A 22,156-nucleotide genomic window follows, 5' to 3' on the forward strand; every position below is an offset into this window, starting at 1 on the left:
GAAGCACAGATGACAACCTAGACTCTCGAGTGGGGTCTGAAGTGAGCGCAGTCCTGCCGGACTGAGCCCTTAACCTGCGGGATCTGATCCCATCTCCAGGTACACAGTGTGAGAACTGAGATACTGCAGGACACCCAGCTTGTATCTGAGGACTGTGTGGTGTGGGAAAAATCCACACATATGGTGTCTGAAGTGAAGTCGAATGCTGCAGTAGAGGAAAAACAGAGGCTTTTTTTTTTTTTTTAACATGGATACAACTCAAATTTGCATCAACAGATGAGTGGATGCACAATCGCGATGACGGCAAACACCAGAACATGACTTAGCAATAAAAAAGCATTAATCTACCTACACACACAACACGAACGAACATCAAAATTATTATGCTGAGCGAAAGCAGCCAGACACTACAGAGGACGACATGTGTGATGGCACTGGCCTGAAATTCATCTAGAGTGACAGGAAGCAGGTGAGGATTGCCTGGGGCTGAAAGCGGGGAGCCCGCCGGGGGTGAGGAAATCCTTCTGTATCTTGATCCTGGTGGCGACCACAGGGGTAAACTTCTGTCAAAACACACCTACTGACCATTAAAGTGGATGCACGTTTTTCTATGGAAACTATTTCTCAATTCAATTAATTTTTCAAAAATAATAGGGAGGGCCTCTCTGGTGGCGCAGTGGTTGAGAGTCCGCCTGCCGATGCAGGGGACACGGGTTCGTGCCCCGCTCCGGGAGGATCCCACATGCCGCAGAGCAGCTGGGCCCATGAGCCATGGCCGCTGAGCCTGCACGTCCGGAGCCTGTGCTCCGCAACGGGAGAGGCCACAACAGTGAGAGGCCCGCGTACCGGAGAAAATAATAATAATAATAGGGAACGTAAATCCTCATCCCACGCAGCCTGCTTAATAACTTCGAATCTTTTTGCCCAACCTGCTCTCGTCAAACCCAAGTAGCTCCTCTTTGATTTTACTGGGTTTCACTAGCTAACATAGCTGGTGAAGAGCCTGTCCAGGACACGGAAGTTTTGTCAGTTTCCTTGCTCCTAGTTTGTGTTTGCGTTATTAGCAACGTCTTCAATCTGCATTTTCTTCTCAGGACCCTTTACAACCTGCTTTGTGAAGGGGCTGACTTCCTCAGACCCAGAGGAAGTGAGCAGGAAGCCCATTCACCTGGCAGGTGTAAAGGCAGACCCCCCAGTCTACAGGAGCAAACCACAGCTGAGGGCCCCTCTGCTGCCCCTCAGCCCTGGGGAGCCGCCATCTTGGGAGAAGGGGAGAGTGTCATTGACCCAGAGACCAGGGAGGGGCACGTCTTGATCCTCATGGGTAAATATTAACCAAATTTCTTATTTTAAATGGAAAGAATTATATAATAACACTTCAAGTCATAATCTAAGATATAATAATCTAACATTTCCCACCCACAGCATCGAGATATTCATGACACGCATCGAGATGGTGATGACGCTCCGGGGTGTCGCCAGATGGTCTGGCTGTGAGCCGTGAGCATCAGAGAATCGACCGGTAAGTAGCCTGCACTTTTGCACAAGACTTCCACTTCCCCAAGCACTTTCAGCTGCGTTATTTTATGCATCCACCTTCTCACTTAATGTTCACGGCAGCCGTGGGAGAAGCCAGGAAAGTGAATGTAATCTGTGTTTGCGGATGAGCCCCCGGGCTGAGAAGGGGCCAGGTGAGGCGGGAGGGCCCCCTGCATCAGCAGAGCGGCGGGATTTTCTCCTCCTCTTCTCAGGGCCCTGCTGTCTTCAAGGAGAGACACACACACGTGTGCACACGCACCGCAGTCATGCCGGCACGACACCTCTCGTCTGGCAGGTGCAGTTTGGGTTTCTCCATCAGGACCTTCCACCCCCAGCTCCCGACTCCTTGTCGCTTCACCTGATTCCCTGCTTCTTGTGCCACCAGCAGGAAGAAGCCCGGGAAAGCGTCTCCCTCAGTTCCATCCCTTCTGCACCCCACACGTGGGGGCAGTGAAGGGGGGCAGGGGTGAGAGCGGAAGAGGCACAAGTCGGCCTCCTCACAAGGCACCTCCTCCTTCGGTCCAACTTTCTATTCCAACAGAACCCCACTCCTGTAGCCGGATGGCATGTGGAGTTTGGGGCAGAGCAGAGAACCCTGTAGGGAACAGGCAAGCTTCAAGCAGAAAGCCCACATTTTTCTGAAACACCACAGTTCACACCACTCTTATCACAGAGGCCTTCAATGAGTGAGTATTTGACCCCAAAACAGTCAGAACACTAATGCCTGATCCATCCTCGCAGCCCCCAGCAACCTGGAGAGGTTTAGAGACAACCTGTCAGCAAACGGCCGCACTGGCTTCGTCGGGAGCTCCGCGCTGTGGCTGTTTGCCAAGGGCACACTCCCGAACCGGACCTGCGGCTTGCAGGTGTCCGCCCTGTCCAAGAGAACGCAGCAGGAAGAGCCTTGCGAGATGCCGTGCCCTGAAACTGCACTCGTGGTTGATTCCCAGGGACCTTGACTGTCAGCGCTGACAAAGCCAGAGGGCCTCCTGGCATCTTCGGCTGGCAGGAGTACTTTGCATATAGAGGAGCTAGTCCTTGGGTCGACAGACACGCGAGCTGCATGGTCCTCCCTCAGCTCCGATGCAGAGCTAATCCATCATTTCCAACCCTGGAGGCTCAGAACAGAATGTCACCGCTCCCCTCCCACTGCAGGTTGTAGCTTAACTTTCTTTTATTCTAATGTCACATTTAGAAACAGGGAAGCGGGGTGCGGGAATGGCTCTGTTCAGTTCTGTATTTGTCCCCCTTCCTGGCTTTAGAAAACTATCCCTGAGGAGGAAGCTGTTCAGACAGAACTCCAGCACAGAGCCTGGACCACAGCCCCACTGGCCGGGCTCGGAGGGAAGGGCAGCAGGACGCAGGCAAGGAGGCCAGGGCTCCCTCAACCTGGAGCCAGAGCTGGGCTGGGCCAGTGGCAGCTGACTGGCTGGAGGAATCAGCCAGCCAGCCAGCCAGCCATGCTGAGGGCAGAGCCTCCCTCACCCCACCTTCACCCAGGTAGGGGGCAACTCTCAGTTTGGAGACAGAACAAATCAAGGGAAGATGCAGAAGTAAAGGGCCTGCAGTGGCTGAAGGAGGAACCCCCAAAGACATCCATTCCTAACCCACGCACCAGTGAAGGTGACCCGTTTTAGAAACAGGGTCTTTGCAGATGTAATTAAGGATCTCGAGATGAGATCATCCTGGACTTAAGGTGGCCCTAAACCCGGTGACTGGTGTCCTTATAAGAGAAAGGAAAGGGAGCTTGGACACACAGACACACGGAGAGAAGGCCACGCAAAGAGGGAGGCAGAGCCTGGAGTGATGCGCCCACAAGCCAAGGTCTGTCAAGGGTTTTGCCGGAGCCTTTAGAAGCCGGCGGGGGGGGGGAGCGTGGAATGGAGTCTCCCTCCGGGAGGAACCGACCCTGCAGACACCTTGATTTCAGACTTCTGGCCTCCAGAAAGGGGGAGAATAAATTCCTATTGTTGGAAGCCACCCCATTTGTGGCAACTTGTTACAGTAGCCCTGGGAAGCTAATCTCGGGGTTGAATGTAGACCATGTGAAAAATGAATTCCACCTTCTGGAAAGGGCCATGCTGGAGCTCCTGCAAACAGAGGACACAGCATCTGCTTCCGGGCAGCATGCGTCTGATGCCATGGTGGGCATGCTCTTTGACCAGCCACTCTACTTCTATAAAGTCTAAGAAACGATGCTCGTGATGCCGGGATGTCATTGCACTGTGGCGGGCAGCAAAGAAGGGAGCGCACGTGGCTCCCTCCCAGTCTCGTACTCCCAGGAGCCCGTTCCCAACTCCCTCCAGAACCCTCCTCGGGCAGAGCCTCTGCAGGTAGATGACCCTCAGACACACCGTGCCTGGGACGCTGCTAATCCACTCTCCTACCCAGTTTCACGTTCGTCCCAACATTTTCTATTTTTAAAGAAGTAGTATTAGGGGACTGCACCAAGGTAAGTCCAGAGGGGTCTGCAGAACCCTGTCTCTACTCCAGCTTCTGCCGTGGCTGCACCTCTCAGTTTGGAGAAACAGGTGTGGCGATCAGAGCTGGCTCTTCAACACGGGGTTCCGTCGAAAGACGCCAGCACCGGCCTGCCCTCTGTCCCATCCCTGCCACACTGACAAAAACGCTCAAATAACGCCATTTAGCAGAACCTCCTCTAAATTTGCCAGCGTAATTAAAATAGTATGATCAGCAGAAAAGAGACCATTCAAGGTGCCAACATTTTCCATCAACAATAAAACACAATTTTGAAAAAGATCTCAGGCAACTTGTTGAAAAACTAAATCGAGCACCAGGTTTTTAAAATTTTAATTTTCAGAAAACTGCCAGTGACAGCCAACCGACAAGGAAGGCCGAGCTCCCGAAGGCCTAATCCATCATTAAAACGCAAGGTGACCTCCGGCAAAGTTAGCACGAGAGAGGATGCTCAGGGGGTAGGGGGAGCGGAGGGCCCTGTGTTGGGGCTAAACTCCCAACAGACGGGAAACCATGTGGGGACCTGCCCCCCGGGCAGGCAGGGACCCCAGGGCAGCTGGTAGCCCCCTGCCACCGGCCCCAACGAAGCCGTCACAGCAGGAGGAGGTCTGTCTTCAACAGAGGAACCCACACCTTCCTTAGCATAACTGATGCCCACAGGGGAAACCACCAAGGGGCTCCCCACACGCCTCCTTCTCTGAGACACCCCAGCCCACTCCAAGGCCCACCACCCATCTGGTTCCCACGAGGCCCACGCTGGACTGAACAGCGAGCCTTTCCATCAGCATCTCCATGGGGCTGGGGGCCACGCAGCTGTGGCCAGCGAGGCCCCGCAAGGTGCAGGGCTCCAGACAGGCTAAAGCCCAGGCCCCCGACTGTCGGTTCTCCTCAGCCTCACTACCCCGGAGGCCTCGTGCACCCCCTCCCAGCGGGGCACAAAGTCCTCTCGGGTCGTGGGTTCCTCTTCTTCCAGAGCTGGGGGAAGGTTTCTCTGGTGGGGTCACAACTTGGCTAGACCCGGACCACCAGGAATCATGGAGCTTCCAGACCTATCCAGCTCCATCCTAGCAGGGGCGTGGTGGGGTCTAAATTACCAACTGGATCAAGAGAAGAGGGAGGCCATTGTCAGTTGTATTATGATCACAAACACTGCAACAGACACACACAACCATTCACACACTCAAGCTCGCAGGCACACTCACATTTTCACTCACACACGCCAAGGGCAGCCGCTGGGGCTTCTGTCCGGCCCAGGCATCCTGCACCATGGCAGGGCTGTGGAGCTGAGCCGGGATCTGCCAGACGCCCGCCCCAAGTCCCGGGTGCATGAACAGGCCAAGGGGAGCAGCTCAGGGGGGCGAGCCCAGCTGGAGACGGCGCTCATGTTGGGCCTGCCCGTCTGAGGCAGGGAGCCACGTGCTTAAACTGTCCATCTGGAAAGCAGGTGCCTCGCAGGCCCCAGCGGCCTGAGCAGCAACCGCAGGACACCGTGTGGGGCGTCCTGAAGAAGGGCGATGCCTTGGCCTCCGTGGCAAGAGGTCCAAGCCAGCGCCGCCCGCGTCTTGACCTTTACTAGACCCAGTGACCGCGCTGGGCCAACACGGCTGAAAAGGTGATAAAAGGAGCAAAACCGTCAGCTGCCCCTGCCTCGCTGCTCCCAAGCTGCGATGCTAATGAGATTAAAATACTGGCTCTGTGGCCTGGTCTGTGGCTTGGGCACTGGCCTCACTGCCAGGAACGGAGTCAACAGCTCTGAGCTTCCATATGGCAACTTAGCCACGGGCTGAGAGCCTCGAAGCTGACCCGGTAATCCTTCCCCTGTGACTTTCTCCTGAGGAGCCAGAGCTGCAGATGGACCCTCAGATGCACCACGACACACCACAGTGTCCTTGCAAATATCAAACAAATTCAGTGACCCAAAGGTAAAGGAGACGCTGGGCTCAATCATGGCACTTCTGTGAGGTAAAACATTACGTGACCATTAACGATGACATCAGCTAAGAATGTACAAGTTGGTGAAAATGTCTATGAGAGAATATTGAGAGAAAAAAATGACACAACAAACCTGTCTGCCCCCCAAGTATGGTGAGCAGCCACGGTCGCTGCCTATCCCAGGCTCCTGGGAGGCCAGATGCAATCAGGATACAGTTACGAGTGCCCGCACAGGGCCACCAGAGCCCCCCCCAACGCCAGAGCTGCTCCTGGGCCCCTCGTCCGCCCGTGAGGCCCACTGTTGGTGGTCGTTTAACCAACGAATGACCTGACAGTAGGGGATCCTGTCATTCGTCACCCAAACTAAACCAGCTGTGAGGGTGAAAGGGGAGCATTACCAAGGGCCAGGCTTGTCCCGACAAAGCAGGACGTACGGCCTCCCCACCCACTGCACACCCTGCGGGTGACCTCCTTCTAACCTTATCAGATGCCGTGACGGTAGCGAGAAGGCTCCGTTCCCCAGCAGCCAGGGACTCAGGAGCCAGGAGAAGGGAAGGCCTGAGTCCCCGAGTTTGCCCCAGAGATGGGCAAGGGGTGGGGGCCAGGCCTGGGCCAGGGGTGCCCTCTTGGGGTTTATCCGTTAGTTTCTGGGGGTTAGAAGCTTAGACATGGAGAGATGCTGTCTATGCTGTGGGCCTCCTGAAAGGGCAGAGTGGAAACCCAGGCCCCGTGGGAGTCCTGCGTCTCTCAGTGGAGTAGACCCCAGGTCAGGATTGTCCTTGGGTCCTCTCCGGGGCTAGTCAGTAGCAGGCCCTTCACCTGGAACTTGAGACCAGAGTTGGTGGCCCCTGCATTGTACTCAGTGCCCACCAAGAGCCAGGGGCTCATGTGTAGTCTTAATAGATGGTCCTCAACTCGTGCCCACCCATGAGAGAAGACCCCATCCAACCTGCCAGGGGGACGTGTGCTCAGCACCTCTCAAGGGCAAGTCTCTAGCATGGTGACCACTGCTTCCCCCACCCCTCAGTAGGGAAAGGTGGGATGAGAGAGAAAAGCACAGGGGCAGACAACCTACCGAATGGGAGAAAATATCTACAAATGATATGACCGAAATGGGTTAACATCCAAAATATATAAACAGCTCATACAATTCAACATCAAGAAAACAAACAACCTGATTTTAACATGCACAGAAGACCTGAATAGACGTTTTTCCAAAGACATGTAGCTGGCCAACAGAAACATGAAAAGATGTTCAAGATTGTTAATCATGAGAGAAATGCAAATTAAAACCACAATGAGGTGTCACCTCACACCTGTCAGGATGGCTATCATCAAAAAGACCACAAATAACAAATGCTGGTGAGGTTGTAGAGAAAAGGCCCCTGTACGCTGTTAGCGGGAGTGTAAACTGGCGCAGCCACTTTGAAAAACAGCATGGCGCTTACTCAAAAGACTAAAAACAGAAACACCATATGACCCAGCAATTCCACTCCTGGGTATATACCCCCCCCCAAAAAAAAGACAAAAACACTAATTCGAAAAGATACATGCACCCCAATCTCCACAGCAGCATCATTTACAATTGCCAAGATATGGAAGCAACCTAAGTGTCCATCAACAGATGAATGGATGAAGAAGATGTGGCATATATATTTGTGTGTGTGTGTGTGTGTGTGTGTGTATAATGGAATATTACTCAGCCATAAAAAAGAATGAAATTTTGCCATTTGCAACAACGTGGATGGACTTGGAGGGTATTAGTATGCAATAAGTCAGACAGAGAGAAACAAATACTATATGGTATCACTTATATGTGGAATTTTAAAAATAAAACAAACTAGTGAATATAACAAAAAGGAAAGAGACTCACAGATATAGAGAACAAATTAGTGGTTGCTAGTGTGGAGAGGGAAGGGGAGATGGGCAAGATAGGGGTATGGGATTGAGAGCTACAATCTCCTATGTAAAATAAATAAGCTGCAAGGATATATTGTACAACTCAGGGAATACAGCCAATATTTTATAATCACTATAAATGGAATATAACCTGTAAAAACTGTGACTCACTGTATTTTTATATAGTTGTAGCTTATATAATATTGGACATCAACCAGATCTCAATAAAAATCAAAATTAAAAAAAGGCACTGAGGGCAAGGAGTGAGCGAGGCCTCGGGGTTTTGCAGGGTCCCTCTGCACCCATCAGGGGAGCAGCTGTGCCAGCATGACCCAGGCCCCGTGTGGAGCTGGCAGACGCAGCCCCACCACTCTTTCCCTCTGCCGAGGGGCAGCATCCACCAGGATGCACAGTATGGACAGGATGGGGAGGAATCAGATTTGCCAACACAAGATGCATGCTTGAAAAGGAGCTTACAGGCTCCCCTGGTGCCGCAGTGGTTGAGAATCCGTCTGCCATTGCAGGGGACACGGATTCGAGCCCTGGTCCGGGAAGATCCCACATGCCGCGGAGCAGCTAAGCCCGTGCGCCACAACTACTGAGCCTGCACTCTAGAGCCCGTGAGCCACAACTACTGAGCCCGTGTGCCACAACTACTGAAGCCCGGGCACCTAGAGCCCGTGCTCTGCAAGAAGAGAAGCCACCGCAATGAGAAGCCCGCGCACCACAACGAAGACCCAACACAGCCAAAAATAAATAAAATAAATAAAATTTTTTTTAAAAAAAAAGGAGCTTTCTATCTGTGGGATCAGCAGACGTCTCGGCACACAATACACTCCCTCCGTACAGCGAACTCGACAACTGGCAAGGAGACTTGTTTTGAAATTAAGTGCCCTTCAGCTCTTCGCATTCACGGCCTCCCCGTTCTCCCCAGGACTGAGCGATCGTAAATCTCTCCCACCCATTTTATCATCACTACCCACTGCTGGCTGTTTTTCATAATTCTTTGCACCATATTGCAGACGCAGTCTTGACTGAAGAGGGAGTGTTAATCACCTGATTTTTATTTCAGTGCTTGATTTCCAACACCTGGCATGTGTGTTGTTGATGACAATTAAAGATGCCGTCATTGTGGTTCTCACTACACCTGCCTTCTGGGTGCCCACATCACTGGTTAGAGTCCTGTACTTCTGAACATAAAACATAATGGATGCCCTTCCTTTATTCTGAAAAAGGAATATTATTCTTCCTTCTTTATTGTGTTCTATGCATGACAGTCAGCAGGACAGAGGAGATGGGTTTAAAATCATGAGGAGAACGGCAGATATATTTCAAGGAACCAAGTATAAACAACAGTGGCTGTACCTCCCCATGCATCACATTGGCAAACATTTAAAAGTCGGCTGCCAGCAGGACTATAAATTGAGGGAACCACACCCCAGGCCAGCTGAACAACAGGAATCCAAATCTAACAGGCATAGCCCTGTACTCAGACGTTCCTTTCCTGGGAATTTGTCCCAAGCAGACCATTAGACAACTGCTCAAAAAATATATTCAAATCACATGAAACAACCTAAACACCCATGATTATGTGGTTGGTTACATAAAGGATGATAAATTGATTCAGCAGAAACTAAGGCAGCCATTAATAAGAACGACATATACCAACGTCCATCACGTAGGTTAGTGATGCTGCCAAGTGAAGACAGAAGAGGACAGCTTACACAACAGCGTCTTGTTTCTACAAAAGCGTGTGTGTGCGCGTGAGCATGTGCAGGCATGTATGCCTGTTTCCTTAGAAGAGGTGAATAGTGGCTCTTCTGGAAAGAGAAGTATGAGAATGGCCTTTTACTTCTCTTACTTCTCCATTCTTTACTGAGCTTCACCGTTAAGTACATGAGGATGTATTTCTATCTTTATGATCGGAAAAAAGAAGTTGTCATTTGGAAAAATATGCAGAGGTAACTTTCTTACTTTTGTGAACTCAAGCCACAACTGGGAGATGACATCACATTTGCTGACTGCTGTAATGGTCAACGTGGCGAGGCTACAGTACCCAGATACTAGGTCAAACGCCAATCCAGGTCGCTGTGAAGGTGTTTTTAAGATGAGATTAACATTTAGATCAGCTGACTTTGAGCACAGCAGATCAACCTCCCTCATGCGGGGGGCCTCATCCAATCAGCTGAGGGACTTAAGAGAAAAAGACCGAGGTCCCCTGAGGAAGAGGGGATTCTGCTCCAGACGGACCTTGGACAGACGTGCAACATCATCTCTGCCCTGGGTCTCCGGCCCGCTGGGCAGCCCTGTAGATTTCAGACCTGCCAACCTCCAGAGCCACACGAGCCGGTTCCTTAAAATAAATCTGTCTCTCTTTCTTGTTCTCTCTCCCTGTCTCTCTCTATATACATATAAACACACACACATCCTATTGATTGTGTTTCTCTGGCGTACCCAAACTAATACAACTGATTTTAATTTTTTTAATAAAGTTTGCTTTTTAGAGCAGTTTTAGGTTCACAGTAACGTTGAAAAGAAGGTACAGAAATCCCCCCTGCCTCTACACATGCATAACTTCCTCCACTACCAAATCCCCCCACCAGAATGATACATTTGCTGCAACTGATGACCCGACACTGACACGTCAGCATCACCCACCATCCATACTTTTACATTAGGGCTCACAAATGTTGCACTGAATCTATAGATGGCTTTTGGTAGTATTGGCATTTTAACAATATTAGCTCTTCCAATTGGTGAACACAGGATACCTTTCCATCTATCTGTACCTTCCTCAATTCCTTTCATCAATGTCTTCTTATACGTTTTCAGAGTAGAGATCGTTCACCTCCTTGGTTAAATTTATTCACAAGCATTCTATTATTTTTATGCTGTTATAAATGGGACTGATTTCTTTACTTCTCTTTTGGAAAATTCACTGTTAGTGTGTAGAAACACTACTGATTTTTTATGTTATTTAATTCTGTGTCCTACAACTTTACTAAATTCTTTGATTAGATACAACAGAGTTTTTTTTGTTGAGTCTCTAGGATTTTCTATATATACAATCACATCACCTGCAAATAGAGACAATTTCTTACTTTCCAATTCTGATGGCTTCATTTCTTTTTCTTGCCTGATTGCTCTAGCTAGGACTTCCAGTACTATGTTGAATAGGTGTGGTGAGAGGAGGCATCCTTGTCTTATTCCTGATCTTAGAGGAAAAGCTAATCAACCTTTCACCCTTGAGGATAATGTTAGCTGCAGGTTTAGGATATATATGACTTTTATTATGTTGAGATATGTTCCTTCTATGCCTAATTTAAAAGTTTTTATCATGAATAGATGTCAAATTTTGTCAAATGCTTTTTCCATCTCTATTGAAATGATCATATGATTCTTTCCTTTCATTCTATTAATATGTGTATCATATTTATTGATTTGTGTATGTTGAAACATCCTTGCATCCCAGGAATAAATCTCACTTGATCATGGTGAATAATCCTTTTAACATGATGCTGAATTCAATTTGCCAGAATTTTATTGAGAATTTTTGCATGTATATTCATCAGGGATATTGGCCTGTAGTTTTCTTTTCTAGCAGTGTCCTTTTCTGGTTTTGGTATCACAATAATGCTGCCCTTGTCAAATGTTTGGAAGTTTTCCCTCCTCTTCGATTTGTTGGAAGTTTGAGAAGATTAGTGTTAATTCTTCTTTAATTATTTGGTAAAACTCACCAGTGAAGCCATGTGGTCCTGGGCTTTTGTTTGTTGGGAGATATTTGACTACTGATTCAATCTCCTTACTAGCAATTGGTCCATTCAGGTTTTCTATTTGTTCCTGATTCAGCTTAGGTAAACAGTATGTTTCTAAGAATTTTTCCAGTTCTTCTAGGTTGTCCAGTTTGCTGGCCTAATAGTTGCTCATATCAGCCTATTATGATCCTTTGTATTTCTGTGTTATCAGCTGTAATGTCTCCTTTTTCATTTATAATTTTGTTCGTTTGGATCCTCTCTCTTTTTCCCTGATTAGTCTAGCTATGAGTTTGTCAATTTTGTTTATCTTTCCCTGCACTGGCCCCGGGGGAGAGGAAGGTGGTCAACGTGTAGCCCTTCTCTTACCTTCCACCGCGTCTGTCTTGGTCTCTGTGGTGCAGGGGGTGCTTCAGCCCGTGTTCTAGGATTCTCTCAGTGCTACCTCGTTCTTGAATAGTTGTTACTTGTTCTTCTTGTGTGGGGAGCTAAGTCAGGAATGACCCATGTCAGCATCTTGGTGACATCACCTCCAACAAATCATTTTTAAGTATAAGTATGTCCCCTGCAAATATTGGTTCCTCTATTTTTATTTGCTAAATCTGCGACTTTGCCACGGAGATCACCCAACCCAAGTCTCCTGCCTGGGATCCTCGGCTCCCAAACTGAAAAACAAGACCTAATGATCCTTTCAGAACTGCAGAAAGCCCATTCCTGTGGGTGCGCAAACCCCCATCTCCCTCGGCTAAATCCCATCGGCTGGTGTGCAGGTTGTAGCCGAAGGTGACAAAGGCTGTGACTGTGCATCAGTGGGGTCTCAGACTGGTGGGGGGACAGGGGGCGTTATAACCTGACAGATGCAGACTGGTGGGGGGACAGAGGGCGTTATAACCTGGCAGATGCAGACTGGTGGGGGGACACAGGGCATTATAACCTGGCAGATGCAGACTGGTGGGGGGACACAGGGCATTATAACCTGGCAGAGGGATGCGTGGTCAGAGGAGGGGTGGCTAGTAAAAGTGTGGAATGCGTGGAAACGGATCCTTTCTCAGAAAAAGGTCGGGGATCAAAGTCCACACAGCGATTCTCCTTAACAAGGTCTTTGACTGCGTCAGGGCTTCCCTGTTCACTTTACTGGGATCCAGGCTCGTCTTCCCAAGCCTGCTCCTGAGGGCCCACGTTCCCACGACACCCCACCCTGGACCCCCAAGCCGTTCAATGAAAGAGTGTCAAGGCCTCAGGTTAACTGTGCACCTGCACACCACCTGCCTCGGCGGAAACTAATCTCTCATCCCCTCCAGCCATCAGGCGGGGCCAGCTCAGAGCACTGCCTGCTTGGTGGATAATAAAGGTTATGGCAGCAAATTCTAGAACCAAAGGTCAAATCACTTCATTACAAGTTTTTGAAAAGCCCCCGTTTAAAGATCCACTTGCTTTCAGCGCAGCACTGCTGGTCGGCCGGGTGCCCGCTGGCCGCTGGCCCTGTGATGGGCCCAGCCCCACTCATCACCCAGGTCAGCAGGGCGGAGTCGATGTCTCCGTGAGAGGGGACACGGGCCAGGAGCCAGGAGTCTGGTGACCAGGGAAGAGCAAGAAAAGCTCGCTGGACTGAGAGCAGGGTGGACGCTGTGTGTCCCCTGTGCCTGGGGTCATCACAGGGACAGTCATCAGCACTGAGGCTCTGGAATCCTGCATTTGGAAGGAGAACAGAGTCCAGGGGACCCGGCCCCGACATGCCTCGAGGAACACATTTTGGTGAAACACTTCTCAGTTTGACAGCTCTGCCTCTTGCATGCATTTCCTAAGTCATGTACTGAGCACTTACTGTACGCAAACCTATATGGGAAAACAATTTGATTCCCGCTCCCTGGGAGGAAGATTCTAACAGCATCTCGGCTTCTCAGAATGCAACATGGAGGCGGAGAAGTTAAGCACCAGTTGGTGAGACGGCGGTTGGACAGGGATGCAGGTGGATCTCTCCTGAGCCTCACCGGACTCACGGACATGCCAGGGTCACGTCCTCTCGCCCCAGGATGATTATCAAACCTTACCATGTTTAGTGCCAACAAAAGAGCGTGTTCACATGTTCTTTTGCAACTGTACCTTTGGTAGGCAAATGATTTTTAGCCTCTTAACCTAAAAAGACAACTTAGGGGAATGGGGCGTTACTGTTTGATGGGGACAGAGTTTCTCTTTGGGAAGATGAGAAAGTTCCATGGATGGATGGCGGTGATGGCTGCACAGCGTTGTGAATGTGCTTAACGACACTGAAGTGTACACTTAAAAATGATTACGGTGTTAAATTTTGTTTATGTGTATTATACCACAAGAAAAAATTACATTAAATTTAAAAAATTAAAAGATGACTTACTCTGATTCCTAGATTCCAGAACTAATGAAGCGAGGTCAGCTCTAGACCCAAGTGCCTATAAAATGCCAGTAGGCATGACACCAACTGAGAAGCCAGAAATATTTGGAAACCTAGGATTTCTCAGGAAGAACAAACACATCAGCTTGAGAAATACATGACAAACCATAGGACCTATTCTTAAATCTAAAGGAGGACAGAGTAGAAAGGGTGCATCCCTATAATATAATATTCACTTCTATCAACTAAAATGTGGTTGATAGGCACACACCTACAGCCCAAATCTTAAACTCCCCCAGAGGATGGATTCCATAATGCTGGCAAAATTCAAAGACCCGCCATGATGTATTTTGCTGAATGTAATGACAATTGAAAAGTCAGCGTTTGTGTATGACATCTTCAGCTCATATGTTTCATCTCTTCAGTAATCACTTCTCTATCACACCTTGAGAATTAACCAGGTAAGAGAAAAGGTGAGACATATTGCATTACCCACTAGACAAATGTGTAACAGCGCAGTAGGCTGGAGCTACCGCAGGTCAGCTCTCTATTACAGAAAATACCCTAAGACTAACAACAGGAACTGTAAAAAGGGAGCATTTCCGTGAAAAATACAACAGGCCAACTAGAAAACAGAACCAGCGATTTAGCTGAGATTTGAACTGAGAGAGGATTAAAGAAAAGGAGTATCATGCGGTGGAAATGAAAAGGTCACAGTATGTGTGTGTGTAAATATATATATACATATATATGCAATTTAGAAATAAGATCCTACAACCTTGGCATGAGACTGGCTTTGGCCAATGGAACCTGGTGGAGGTGACCCAGCTAGGCTTGTGCAGTCTGGGATTCTATCAGAATCAGAGTGGCTGCTGATCCCAAAAAGATAAGACACGTGGGGCAGACCTGAGCCCATCTGCAGCTGGTACCACCCCCAGCCTCCACCAGCCCCAGCCAGCCTATCCACGGGCTGGGACCACACCCTGCAGGTGTTAGAATGAGGAATAAATGCCAGACGTTGCTTCGAGCTGGTGTGTTTCCCAACGTCATCACAATAAAGCCACACATACATGGATGCTAAGGGCTGGACTCTGTCTGCCAAGACCCATGTGTTGAAGTCCTGACCCCCTGTACTCAGAGTGTGGCTGTATTCAGAGACAGGACCTTAAAGAGGTAATTAAGGTAAAACAAGGCTGCTAGGGTGGGCCCTGATCCAATCTAACTGGGGTCCTTAGAAGAAGAGGACATGTGTTCACACAGAGATGCCAGGGATGCCACGCACACAGGAAAGACCACGTGAGGATATGGAGAAGGCAGCTGTCTACACGCCAGGGAGAAAGGCCTCAGAAGGAACCAGCCCCGTGGCACCTGGCCTTCGGGCCTCCAGCCTCCAGAGCTATGAGGAATAGATCTCTGTTGTGTGAGCCGCTCCACCTGCGGTCCTCTGACAGCCTTAGCGGACTAATGCAGGGGCTAGTGTTACCTCTGTCCTTTGTAATGTTGTCAGTTTCCTAAGCTTATCTGAGCCAATGCCTAGAAATTCCCATTTCCACCCACTGTCTGCGAGGAAGGAAAAAAGCACAGACGCTCAGATCTCGCTTTTCACTTCAGGAAAGTGAATCCACGCCCCGTGGAATTTCGTGATCCCTCATGTCTGGGGAGGGTGACGCCTCACACTCACACCCTCCCCTGAGACACTGGGTGAGTGCTGGGCCAGCACATGCCCGACCCCCCGCCGGTCCTCCCCTTTCCCCCGAGGTGCCGTCCTGCAGACAGGATTCCAGAACCCGGGACGGCACGCTGGTCCACGGGCTGATTGTCCCGGCCAGCCTCACCCGGGCAGCCAAACCGCTTATCTTAATAACATGCTAGGCTGGGGCCTCCCGGGCTGCCGCCCAGGGTCATTCCAACGTGCCCATTGTCCCCGACGAGCCAGCAGTGCTACCGTGCTATAATCGGTGCTGCTCTAAGCACGATGGTTTTCTCATAAACTCCGCTGATGGCCTTCCTGTTATTGCTTTTCAGAGGAAAGATTTCGGGCAGCAGGAAATGCTACGAAAAAGGATACTAGGCTTAGATTGACCATAACACAATGATCAGGAGACCTGAGCTCCCTGGTTTACGCTGTACCATTAACTACACCTCCTTCCCACGGGCTACCCAGTGGACGAGCAAAGCAAGTGCTCGCTGGACATTTCAATCTCAGTGAGCAATAAACTCAGCGTTTTGCAGAAACAGATTTGCACAAAGTCTGTGTATTGTGATTTCCACATGCATGGGATGGGAAAGAGTGTCAGCAGAGGATTTCTCCTTCTCTGGGGGCTAGGGCATCAGAGAGAAGTAAATCCCCCCATTTAAGTCAGTGCCAGTGAGGCATCTTTAGAGGAAGGTGATAAAGTGGAATTTCACACCGTAGAGGCTGGGTTTCCGCTTGCACACCAGGATCCCCGTCTTGTAATCTGCTCCAGAAAGCTCCTGGATTGCAATGTAATATCCTATCCAGCAACGCCTCGCCGAGCATCAGAGGCCACTTCAGCTGAAGAGGGAGATGCCGCCAGTGGGGCGCCTCAAACCCAGAGACAGAGCGAGGAGGAGACGGCCGTGGGCCCTCCTCCACCCCTGACCTGCAAAGCCTGGTGGACTCCAGAGGTCAGACCTGTGGTGCCGGGACCTCAGGCACCTCGCAGCCCAGCCTGGTGCCGAGGGCGTCTCTCGTTACCTCTGGAATCTGTGGGTGCATCTACCAGGCACATGCAGGCTCCTTACTGACCAGCAGAGCAAATGTATGAGCTTCCCGTGGCTGCTGTAACAGAAGACCACAAACTAGCGGCTTAAAGCAACCCAAACTTCTCCTTCTACAGTTCCGGAGGTAAGAAGCCCTAAATTCAAGCCGCCGGCAGGGCCGGTATCTTCCAGTGGCTTCGGGGAGATTCGTGTCCTTGCCTTTCCGGCGCCGAGAAGACGCCTGCAGCCTTGGCTCCTGGGCCCTTCCCCACATCACTCTGACGCCTGCTCGACATCAGACTCTGCCCCTCCTGCCCCCTCTCCTGTAAGGACCCTTGTGATTACACTGGACCCATCCAGATAACCTAAGATAATCTCCCCATCTCAAGAGTCTTAACTTAATCACACCTGCAAAGCGCCCTTTGCCATGTAAGGTCTCATATTCACAGGTTCGGGGGATCAAGCTGAGGACACCTGTGGGGGCTTTATGACATCTACCGCAGGGGATTCTGGTTTTCTCGGTAGTTCTCCAATACAGGATGGTTCATGAACGTTCTTGCACGTATATCAAACCATAAACTTTTATTCTAAATAAATGGGCTGTGAGCTCAGAAGTAAGCCTGTCTTGGGGGCAGAGGTGTAGAGGAGGGGCAAACTATGGGAAATGTCCTCCACTGAGGCCCCCCGGTCCCGCATGATACTGGCAGGGCGCCTGAGGCTGAATGCTCACAGCCCGGCGAGGGGCGGCCATTTCTGGAGACCCCGGGCATCGTCATGAGGCTGTGCGCCCCGGAGCCTCCTAACCTCTCTGGAAACTGAACCTCATTTTGTAGCCACAGACCTACCGCCCGTCTCGGGCTTGAGATCATCAGACACATTTCCCCGGCAAGCACCTGTCATCGCTCTCTCCGGGGGCTTCTCTGAGACTCAAGCAGCACCCCTCGACCTGACGCCTGGTCTCTGTATCTCCCCGCTCTTTCCTGGGGTGTGCCCAGCTCACAGGGGAGGCCGTGCCTTGGGTGTGGGGGTTTTGGAGGAGAGCAGGAGGCCTGCTTGCAGGGGCTGTAGCAGGCCTCTGGAGGGATGCTGTACAGACCTTGAAGACTTGTGGTCTGATGCTGGGACTTCATATAAGACCCTCAGGCAGACTCTGGGGAGGGGTCCGGAGCACCCTCCCAACCTCAGTGGGGAGTAATGTGGGGGCAGGTATATTACAAGGGCTCTGTCGGCTGCAAGAGATTGAAAATCCAATTCAAACTGGCTTGAGCAAAAGAAAATGTATGGGCTCATACACTGAATAATTCAGAGGTTAATGGCTTCAGGCACAGTGGGATCCAGGAACTCAGACAATGTCATCAGGAATTCTTGTATTCTCTCCCTCAGCTCTGCTTTCAATGGTGCTGTCCAGGGCCAACCTGCACTTGCACAACCCTGAGTCTGACACCTCCTTAAATTCTGCACCCCTGAGCCCCATTGGCCTCTCGCTAGTCCCAGCTCTGGTGTTGTCTTAAGCAGAGTTTCCCCTCATGATGACAGAATGGCTGCAGTGCTCCAGCCCTCTGTACTTCCAGATTTGGTTCTATTGCAAGGACAGAGTCCCCTTCCCCAGCTCAAACAGAAGAGTCAGAATTTAGTCTTAGTGGCTGATTGCCAACCTCACTCAGGGGCCTGGGCCCAGCCACATGGGCTGGGGGCTGGGAAGGGGTCCTTTGTCCACAGACAAACTATGGAATAGACGCAGGGCAGCAAAAGCCGCAAGTGTCCCCCTCAGCCAGGCTCTCACCACAAGGCAGAGTCCAGGCTCAATCCCACTCTGACACTCAGAAGGTGGGCCTTTGGCAGTGGACGCTGGCCTCTTTCTGACCCAAACTGTAGACAGCGATTTGTACCCGGTTCCTTAAGAGTAAGGGCTATAAAAATGCCAAAGAAGCAAAGCTATAACCGCTGGGCACGTGGCAAAGACCTGAGGCCCTGGTGGGAAACACACCCTCCCCACCAGCGGACACAGAGGAAACGTCCCCCAAAGCTATGCCCAGGTCCTAAACCTGGTTACCTGTGAATGTGACCTTATTCGGAAATAAGGCCTTTGCAGATGTACTTAAGGTAAGTATCTCAAGATGAGATCATGCTGGATTAGGGTGGCCCTAAACCCAGTGAATGATGTCCTTAGAAGAGATGGAAGCAGACAGCACATACAGAGACACGAGGAGAAGCCACGTGAAGACATGTCTTTGGGGGACACTTCTCACCCCACCACAGTAAGCATCGTCATCATCTTCAAAATCACCTGTCTCTCCACTTGCAGGGGCCCGAGCCTCTCCCGCAGCCCAGGTTCCCAAGCCTCACCTTGAGAAGAAAGCCCATGCCCCAGTGAGTTTCCTCTCATCCATCATCTGACTGAGAAATGAGGTCAAAACACAGGAGAGGCCCATGGAAAACCAGCTTCCGGGGGATGCTCCGCCTGGAGCTCCAGCCTAGACTGAACGGTCTCTGAAATCTGCTACTTGATGAAAATTATAAATGCTCCTTATTGTGTCTCCCCACGCAGCTCTGTCTGCCTCCAACTTCCCTCGAAATGAGCTTCATCTTTGTCACACCAGCAAGCAAATTAAGAAAACGATGTGGGTCCCAGAGGCTCTTAGATCCAATGTGATCATAGCATCCTGGTCAGCAGTGATGTCAGCTCAGATATCTCCCGCCTGGAGAGAAGGCCCAGAGAGCACCCTGCCGGTCTGCTCCACGGTGACAGTGACAAGTACGGGGGGGACAAAGCCACCCTGCCAGGCCTGCGTTATCCGATAAAATATTCCTTGTGAGATCAAAGTGAAATTTAGAACTAGAGATTCTAAAAACATTTCCTTAATGTAGCACAGATGATCTCTAAAAATACTTTATCTGAGCAAGGCGTTCGTTCTCCCCAGAAGAAAGTAACTCCAGCAAATGAATGAAGCCTTCTCTCCTGAAGCTTAGCTCCATCCATGGATGGTCCCCAACTCGTGGTTCAACTTAGGATTTTCCGACTTTATGACGGTGTGAAACTGATGTGCATACGGTAGAAACCGCGTACTTCAGGTGTTGAATTAGGATCTCTTCCCGGGCTAGGAGAGGGGGGCCGATCCTCTCTCGTGATGCTGGGCAGCGGCCGCAACTCCCGGTCAGCCCCGCGATCTCGGGGTTGAAAACCAGCGCACTTCCAACCATCCTGGACCCAGACAGCCACTGTGTTTTTCAAGTTCAGTGCAGCACCCAATAAATTACATGAGACATTCAACACTTCATTATAAAATAGGCTTTGTTTCCCCAACTGTAGGCTAATGTCCGTGCTCTGAGCACATCTGAGGGAGGCTGGGCTGAGCTGTGAAGTTCAGGAGGGGAGGTGTAGCAAATGCATTTCAGCTTATGATCTTTCCGACTCACGATGCTTTATGAGGACGTGACTCCATCATAGGTGGAGGAAGACCTGTATATCCTGACTATTCCGTCCGGAGAGCAGGAAGGAGTGCCCTCAAGGACAACCCTGTGAGACCGAGAAAAGGGCCCACAGACTCAGGTCAGAAACACTTGGGTCTCTGCGGCACCCACGGCCCAGGCTGGCCACCCGTCCTATCCGTGGAGCACCGCCCGGGCCTCCTGGCCAGGCCCCTGCATGAGCAGTGCCCTTGTTCTCTGCTTGTGCCAACAGACGTCAGCCCTGACGGCGGCGCTGCAGCTTCCGCATCTTGTCACCTGCGCGGCTGGCTCACCCTGGGGGCGTGGCGCTCCGGGCTTTGCTTGTATCCACTCTTCACAGCGACCTTGAGAGGTAACACTACTGTGGTCCTCATTCTCAGAAGAAGAAACCAAGGACAGAGAAGGCAGTGACTCTCCTGAGGTCACTGCAGGTCCCAACCAGCCGACAGGCCTCGAGAGCCCAGCCTCTCCAGGCCCCGTCAGCCCGAGGTCACACCCAGAGCCCTGCTACAGCAGAAGCCAGGGCCCTCCAACCCAGGCCCTGAACAGCCTCCAAGGACCAGTGGAGAACTCCCTGTGGCCCTCCAGGACCCCTGCTATGTCGCTCAGGAGTCAAGATGGCTCTCTACCCCGCACGGTCCTTTCCAGCCACCCATCCTGTGTCCCCACGAGGTGCCTCCACCTCAAGGTCCAGCCTCAGCCTCAGAGAAGCCACAGGGAAAAAGCAGAGTCTCGCTCAATGAGATGACTTCCTCTTCCCTCGACAGAGGCCAGGGTGGTGAGGACGGAGGCCCGAGCTTCCCCAGGAAGAGCCAGGAGGCCTCGGCCAGACTCTCCAGGACAGCGTCACCACGTCCAAGTGGGCAGTGTCTGTCAGTGTCAACACATCCAAGAGGACGGTGCAGAAAGATGGAGAGCATAGTGGGGAGAGCGGCAGGGCAGCAGATCCCCCCAGGCTGAGCGGTGGAGGAAGGAGAAGGGGAGGCCCCCAATGCTCAAGGCTGGTGGCCAAGTGCGGGGTGAGAGCGGCAAGTCACCCTCCTCCCAGAGGACCAGGCGGGCCAGCACTGGGCACGTCCCCACAGCCAGGATGGACAGGCCATGGAGAACTTTCCAGAACATCCCAGATGGCACACACCCCAAGGTCCCTGCAGGACCCCGGAGACCCCAGAGATGGGAGGGGGCTGCTGATAACTGTCGATGGTGAGCATCTCCCCAATGCTGGTGAACGGGGCGTAAAGGTGGGCTTTCTGTTCTCTAGAAAAACCAAGCAACGTGACATGCATTGCTCCCCGATGTCGTGCAGCGAATGCAGAGCAAATTAAGGTGTGTAGAAATCACGCGGCGGTCTTGTTGAAAGGCAGATTCACAGCTCTGGGGTGTGATTCGGTGTTTCTAGCAAGTTCCCAGGAGATCCTGATGCTTCTGGTCCCGCAGATCACACTTTGAGTGGATGTTTTCCTCACCCCACTGTCTCTCCCCTTGAAATGACAATTCAAGTCCCAGGTGCGTCCCTTCAGTAACAGCTCAGTTAGGATCTTCTGGAACCATCAGCCCTCCAGCAGCCGGGGGAGCCATTCCCCGAGACCGTGGCTATCCTCTGCCTGGTCAACACCCACATTCTCTCCACAGCACCCTCTGTCCTGTGTCTCTGCTTCCTGCAATTTGAGGAAAACTGAGACTCCATGTCCACAGGGAGTGTCATAAGCTACCAAAGAGAAGAGAAGAAACAAAGAAGGCCGTGATCGAGCCCGAAAGGATTGTGACGAGCTTGCCAGGGAGGAGACCCGATGAGCTGGGACACAGTGAGATCAACGACATCGTCAGGCTGCCAGCTTCTCCCCTGACCAGCCATGGGGCTGCTGGTTCATGTTCACCTCCAAGAACTGACCTGACTGTTCCAGAGAGTCTCCAGGTCAATTCAAACAGCATCTGATATGAGACCTTCAAATGTTTTTTCCTGTCTCTCTTCTACCCTAGTTCTCTAACTGACTGGGAATTAACTGCATGATAA

General features: G+C 51.0%; 2 long non-coding RNA genes across 2 annotated transcripts in view; one reads left to right on the forward strand and one right to left on the reverse strand.

The window, feature by feature from the left end:
• The window catches only part of LOC141276725 (uncharacterized), a 406,019-nt gene that overhangs the window by 378,313 nt on the left and 5,550 nt on the right, over positions 1–22,156 (reverse strand). The gene's annotated exons all lie outside the window — the stretch shown is intronic.
• LOC141276724 (uncharacterized) lies at positions 416–4,547 on the forward strand. Its single transcript, XR_012326713.1, has 3 exons — positions 416–469; positions 1,426–1,522; positions 2,281–4,547. It is a non-coding gene; the product is annotated as an uncharacterized lncRNA (long non-coding RNA).

The sequence above is a fragment of the Tursiops truncatus genome, chromosome 16, assembly GCF_011762595.2.
Source record: "Tursiops truncatus isolate mTurTru1 chromosome 16, mTurTru1.mat.Y, whole genome shotgun sequence".
NCBI lineage: Eukaryota > Metazoa > Chordata > Mammalia > Artiodactyla > Delphinidae > Tursiops > Tursiops truncatus.